The 7,331-nt window shown below is 47.4% G+C and overlaps 1 protein-coding gene across 1 annotated transcript in view; it reads right to left on the bottom strand.

The window, feature by feature from the left end:
* Positions 1–7,331, bottom strand: part of LOC143207601 (uncharacterized) — a 717,548-nt gene that overhangs the window by 169,817 nt on the left and 540,400 nt on the right. The gene's annotated exons all lie outside the window — the stretch shown is intronic.

Below are 7,331 nucleotides of genomic sequence, written 5' to 3'. Positions count from 1 at the left end.
CTGGAACAGAAAAAAGAAACGAATGGAAACGTCATTAACTCGTTCTGTGCATGCGAAACGCGAGGTGTTAAAGTTCGAATGCATTTCGACTTTTTTCCCGGGTCGGCAAACTCGTACTCGAAGATTGCACGATCGGTCACGATTGGCACAATCCTAACAACTGCGATATTCATGACGCGTTCGAGTCAGAGTTCGCCAACAATCGCCGCGTCATTACAGTAATCGCTTTAGTAGGACAGCGTCGATTTAGAACATTTTGCTGTAACAAAATATTTTCACAAAGGCGGTATCAAGGGACGATTATATTCTCCACGAATCCTTGGCGGGTCCACGAAGGATGGATCGGCGTGACAGGACTTCCTCAAACACCAACAATCATCGGCAATAAACATTTAATAAACGAAAGCTTTCGTTCCCTCGCCCACGAAGCCCACGACTTTCCAATAAATTCCCGAGGGGCCCGCGATAATCCGAGTGCTCCCCGTCACAAATTCGAAGACACGACACCAATTAACCTCTTTGCACCTTCGGGACCGCCGCGATTTTCTTCACGGGAACCAACGGGAACGGGCAGAGCACACCGGACGCGTCCAATTTGTCGGCTAATCGACCCGGCCACGGGGTTAAACACTCGGCTCCGGTGATCGGGGACGTGCGTTTACGCACACCCCGCGACTAACTAGCCATTACTTTTTGATTTGTGCGTTACGGAGCCGAACAACGCGGTGCGTTAAACCCCGCCGCGTTCTTATTGTCCGCTTTGGGAAGAAGCCTGCGAGCATAATCGCGCCGTTCGCGACACCGTGGACCGACCTTGCTGGAACGCAGACTGCAAACAACCGAACAAGGTAGGAGGGAGAAGAGGAGGATGGGAACCAAGCATTGATATTTTTATTGCGATCCTTCCGATGCGGAGATGCCCCTCAACGCGAACTCCATCATGTATATCCATTGCAACAAGAAGTACTTGACGATCTGTCAAGAATTCTGTCTGACTAACTCTTCATAATCTACTTCGTCAGGCTACTTCGAAGATATCTGTTTTTAGTATCGACAATATTTTCGTAATTTTGCAAGCCTTGGTTAACAGTAGCTAGATTTATTCTCATCTTTCAAATCATCTAATGGATCAAGTTTTTTTTTAGATGATCTTAATAGAAAATATTTAGATAGATCGAAAAGACATTATGGAGCTTCTTCTAGAAACGTCGTCTTTCTAAAGTCCATTGACAGACTTCACGCGCGTACACTTTTATTAACGGAATTTCGTGTGCCGGCGAAGACCACTGCAGAACGTTGCAAAATGAACAACAGGCGGTTCACTTGCTGCAGGTTCCAGGGCTGGTTTCGTTCGGTGTCCAGAGCTAAATCTTTTTCTCGGCGTGGAACTACCGCGATCTTCATCTCGCGTCGTTTTATCAGTGTCCGAGGGTAGTATGCGTTTCACGCATAACTCTCGAACGCGGAGGGCTACTTTTCAACTTTTTTACTCCGGGGTCTGGCTGTGGCCGCTTACCGGTGCGCACATGCGTTTCGCCCTGTCACCGTACGCGTTTCACGTCCTCGCTCTCCGTGCGTGCGACCGTGTGCGTAAGCTCTGCTAGAGAGAGCTTCGAATGATATATAGGGGGCTGCGCCAGACCAAATGGACCTGGTCCAGAATTTTCGTTTTTCGCGATCCCTTGGGCCGATCTTCTTCGTCGGCGACCACCTTGATGGAAGATACGTATCTCCCGCGGAATCGTTGCCCCGCATTCCGTTTCCGTGAGGAATCGCAACCCGGACTCCATCCCGGATGCATATCGATCCCCTTTTTAATCGCCTTCTGTCGCGATTATTAACCGGGAGTTAATTCCCGCTATCGAGATGACGATCGGCTGACGAATACTTGGAAGTTTCCGAATAATTCCAGCAGAACTGGGAGAAGGGGAGTCGTAACCCTCGTTAAGCATTTAGATCGAGATAGACTGCTAAGAGCCATCAGGAACCACTTAAATCAAAGTTCGTTTAGTGGCACACTCGACTCTAATAATAAAACTATTGTACGATGGAATCAAAGTGAGTGGATTTTATTGTATAAATTGCGACATGCCGTTGTTGAGACTTTCTCTGATATATGAATTATTTCACCAAGACGTTTTTACCATTGCAAAAAATGTGACTTCGTTTCTAAGAAAAAAAAATGAAATCAAAAGAACGTTGCACCGGTGCAGCGGTTCGCCTCGGTCCTCGAAATAACAGTAGGTGCACAGCGCACGGGTTACGACGTGCAAGGGATCGCTTTACGCGCGCGAAGCGCAGATTTATTGCGAATGGAGCGCGAGTAAGGGACCGGCTGAAGGAAGAAAGGGCGCCCGTATGCGCGGGAAAAGGGAACGCCGAGGCGGGGGCCCTTTTGTAATATGTTGATATTTAATGATCCCGCGGGAAATAGTTTACGATCGACGTGTTTATTAAACAGCGCTGTTTAAGCCGCTAACGTTTCGCGTCGAACTAACAAGCGAGCGGCACTATCGCGAGGGTACACTCGCATCGGAAAGATAGGCGTACCTGAGGAGGTGGGCTATCCCGGCGTATGGTAGTTAATTGCTTGTCAAGGTTGCGTGGAGCAGCGGTGTAAAATGAGGCAGAAAATTTTGAGCACGGCCGAACACAGTGTAGAATCGCGTACCAGGAATTGTTCGGGGAATTTTCGGGCCCGCGGCGGCGAAAGTATGGCGTCGCGAGGGGAAAAGGACAGGCGGAGGGGTTGGAAGTCGAGAGACGGTCGCGAATTTATTTAGTGGAGTGTACACCTTTAACCCTTTCGTTTGCAGCTGATATACGGCCGGACGAAATAAAGAAGTCGTAAGGCCCTGGGCCAGTCCGGGCCCCGATCTTCGCCCCTCGTCCCTTCTGCACTCAGCGAGCTGCTCCCCCTCTCCGTCCCGGCCCTCCTCACCTACCAACCGGGCCTTTAACTCCATAGAGTTGCAGCCCCGAGATCAATTATTATTACCAGTCGTAAATAAATATCAATATATTTCCTATGCCCCTACCGCGGCTCTCCTCTCTTTCTCTCTCTGACTCTCCCTTCCTCCCTCTCACGAGCACTAAAAATCCTTTCTCGCTGCGGCCGTTTGCGGTCTCTTTGTGACGCACGCCGCGGCAGACGTCCGAGCTTGTCCGGTTACAAGATGCTTGTACGCGAGCGTACGTTTCTCTTTGCTCTATCCTCCTCGCCTCTCCCGCTTCGCCTTCCCAGCCTCCATTTTCGTCTTCCGTTCGCCCTCCTCTTCCCGCGGTATTATAACAGCAGAATTCTTTCGTCGCCGGTACAGACCCACGCACCAGGGTCCACTGGGTCGACTAGGAGACTCTAGTTGATACCAATCGGCGGAATGCTGTGGGAAAAGGGACCTGAACCACGAGCAACCTGAATGGAGACGTTGCCGACTAGTTTATTAGAACGTTAGTCTCTGTGTGCGTCCTGGACGAACGCGTTCGTATCTCTTGGTAACGGATGGCCGCGGGAGATAGGAAAATAGAGGATTGCGATGGGAAAAGAAATTATGTACTCCGAGATTACACGTACTATAAATCGCTGATATTGCTTCCAGCTTCCTGTGTCTTCCTCGATGGCGACTATAAAGCGCATTGTGTATCGTAGAGGAATAAACTTGTGGATAGGTGGAACCTGATTTACAATTCGAAGCCAATTAACGCCACTGTTAACACGAACGATTCTTCCTTCACACGATGCATAATCAACTTCTACTCTCAGTAGCTAATTATCTTACATTTACCTAGTTTTACTTTGCATTTTAAATCAGCGGTCGAATTTTATTTATAGTGTTCGATTTTACAATATATCTTCGATACTGTACCAATTTTCGATTAGCTAATTTGATTGACACGGTGTTGCAAAAATGTCGAACATTGTACAGTATCTAGAAAGTGGATGAATTTTCGTCCCGACGGACATTACGAGGATTAATACCATCCACGCGAACAACGCGTCACTTTCCATACGCGATTTAAATTCGCAGTCGGTATAAATCATGCAACGGCAGGAACATTAATTTCGACTCGAACAGAATGTATCGCGGGTATATGGTCTATTGTGTACACCAAAAGAATTGTACAATAGAGCAATTATAAAAAAATAATGGGACGTGTTCTTATTTATGATGTGCATAAATATTGTACTAAAAGCATACGGAACGCAAACATATTATACATAAACGATGTACAGGCAAGAGCAAAATTCATTCATCAGAAAATAACACAGGCGTTTCTTCGTTCGAACAAACTTACGATCGATTATGTTTAAAGAAAGTACAATGTTTTACATACCGACAGACAAGTAACAAGGCTAAAAACTGAACAAGGTGTAATACGTCTGTTCAAACAAGAAAACTGTCTTCTGCTATTTTTGGTTTCGCACACGGTCTGATCTATTGACTTATACCCCTCGGCGCGCAGGTTCTGGTTCACCTTGCGGTAAAAACGAAGCGCCCACGAGACGAAGAAGAATAGACTTCATTATTCCCCGTGGCGAGAGGATCGCGGCGAGTGGTTTCGAAAGAGAACCAGAAACCCCGGCTGCATCCCAAGGACGTCGATCCTTAAACGTTTTCGCGCGGAGACCCGCAGACGCGACCTGGCAGCGCGATTGTGTTCGATTACTTCGTTCGATGGCAACAAATTGCCGGCGGAGCCGGGGGTTATATATTATCCTCACTGTCCCCGAGGCGTCGCAGATGCGAGGCCGGTGCGTGCGCGAAAACGAAAAAACGTCGGGGGACGCATTCGCGGCGAACAGCGATATACATATGCAAGGAAACGAGGAAGAGGCGAACAGAGTAGTAGAAGGAGGAGGTCGGCTTTCACGTGGAGTTTGCTCTTCCGAGGAGCATTTTCGTCTCTTTCCGACGTTCCTCGTGTTCCTCTTCTTCCTCCCTGTCCCTCTATCTCTATCCATCTGCCTATCCATCTATCTGTCCGTCTTGTACCTCGGCCTGTCCTCCTCCTGGTCCCGACTACCGTTTTGCGCGCTTGCCGCTCGCGGAACGGAGGAGGTATGATGATATTAACTTAACATGCACCCGCGCGCATTGTTATGATAATGTATTTAAATGTCAACCGTACGTACCGTCGGGCAGGCGAGCAAGCTAGCCAGCAGCGAGCGTGCAGCCGCGCATACGAGTGCACGCGCCTGCTGCACTCTGCTGCACAGAGAGCCGTGCCACGACGCCGTTTCTTTCCGCGGACGTCTCTACACGCACGAACCCACCGCGCCGCGCCGCAACCCAAGCCGCCTGGATCCTAGAGCCGCTTTTCTCCAACCAACCCGTCGCTTTTGTGTGCCACGGTGGTCTTGACCGGTACATGCCGCGCGACCGGGCACCGACATCGCTTCTTACCAACGAACTGTTAGTTTATTTCTCATTTGTTGCGCTACCTCCTATATGGCGGTGAAGTGTTATTCACCGGGCCGCGAGAACCGCCAGGGACGCTTCTTGCGATACTCGCTTCCACGATATCCGGCGCTTCGGGGAAACAGATACAGATCCACTTTGTTTTATCGATCGGACCGCGAGCAACTCTTTCAGCAATTTGCTTCCCTCTCATCGTGGGTCTACCAAGCCAACTGCGGGATTCTTTATCTTTAAAGTTGCTCGTTCAAGCTACAGGTTTGATAAGACTCGTAATCGTGTCGTGTCTTCCTCTAGTTCTTGTACATTGTTCAGAAAATTGAGACATTTGTAGATCAATAATCAAATTAGATCACAGTTGATATTGAATATTTTTCTGTAAAAAAAGTGCCTTATTGACTGATACATTGCTCAGAAAATAGAGACATTTGTAGATCGAGAATTAAATTAGATCACAGTTGATATTGAATATTTTTCTATAAAAAAAGTGCCTTATTAAAAGTGCCTCATACATAAAAAAAATTAAGTAGATTTTAATTCAATGAATAGAAAGCTCTAATATTTTAAAAAATGATGGTATTATGTCTCCATTTTATACATTGTACGCAATCTGACTTTTACTTCTTCAAACAGCAATTCCTCTGTGATTATGTCGATCGTTTTAATAAATGGTACTGTATGTAAATGGTTTAATATATGATTAAGAAATGGTAGAGTGTTAATACATTCTATTTAAATAATAGTCAAGTGATTTAGCCGCCGGATCCAGCTCAATAAACCCGTAAGAAGATATTATTCCGCGCACGAGACCCGGTTCGTCGAACCAAGATCGACGATAATTCGCGGCGCGACGATCGAGCGCGGGTCGGGAGCGATAAAAGCGAGAAACGTGCGCTCTGTTCTGTAATGCAGCCACCGTATGACTGACTTACATGCGAAACGAGGTCGCATTAATTGAATGAACCCCTTTGCGGGTTATTACGCCGGGCCGCGATTACGTGGCGCCAAAGCCCGCGCTAATTAGAGCATTCGTCCCCGGGAGTCACGTCGATTGGAACCGTAAATCATGATTGACGTGTTTCACGGTTGTAATAACGAAGCCGGCGGGCTTCGCGACCGGCGGCAGCTCCGCTTTTAAACATTCTCGTCGCTCGTGCGACGCGCGTGGCGAATAAAGACGTAAATTCTATTGCTACTAGACGCAGCTATTCCCAACGGGGTTTAACCGATTCCTTATAGCGGGCTCCGACCATTTGTAACGCCGCCGTTCGACGATTAAATCTCAACCTCCTATAATAATCGCTGGAGAACCAATGGCTTAAGTGGGGATTATTAATGCTTCCTTAGAGCTTCGATTTTTAAGTAGAACCTGTGAGGGTCGAAGTAATTCTCATTAATTAGTAAGTAATTCTCAGTAATTCTCAAGGGCAAGCAAAAGTAAATTAAGATAGACATAGCACACAGAAAATTCGACAGTAGGTGGTGAATGATAAAGAAAACATCAATGAAAAGTAAGCAGTACCAATTTTTTTTCAAGTTCAAGGATTAAAGTACAAAATGCCACAGCATTTGAATCAAGGGTTGCAAAGGGGCTTTGCAGACGGCTCGAAATGAACTTGTCTTTTTCTGAAAGTTCCCAATCTAAATACCCAGCCTGTGATCATCATGCAGGTTTGCTTGTGTTCTGCATTTTGGATAAACGCGACACGCGTAATCGTGCGCATGGCAGTTCACACGGTTGCACTATGGAACGCGAGCTGGCGCCATCAAGACACCGTCCCCGGTTTCGTTTTTCGTGTCCAACACGCGAAACCACGTTGATTGCTCGGAATAGATCCGCAAGGTCCGGTGTTAGCGAAATTGACACGGTATTCCGCGGGTTTATTGTCGCAACGAACACGTCGTTAGGGGAAC

This window comes from Lasioglossum baleicum, chromosome 3, assembly GCF_051020765.1.
Source record: "Lasioglossum baleicum chromosome 3, iyLasBale1, whole genome shotgun sequence".
Classification (NCBI taxonomy): domain Eukaryota; kingdom Metazoa; phylum Arthropoda; class Insecta; order Hymenoptera; family Halictidae; genus Lasioglossum; species Lasioglossum baleicum.
The sequence above is the reverse complement of the archived record's forward strand: the minus strand, read 5'-3'. Positions and strand labels throughout refer to the sequence as shown.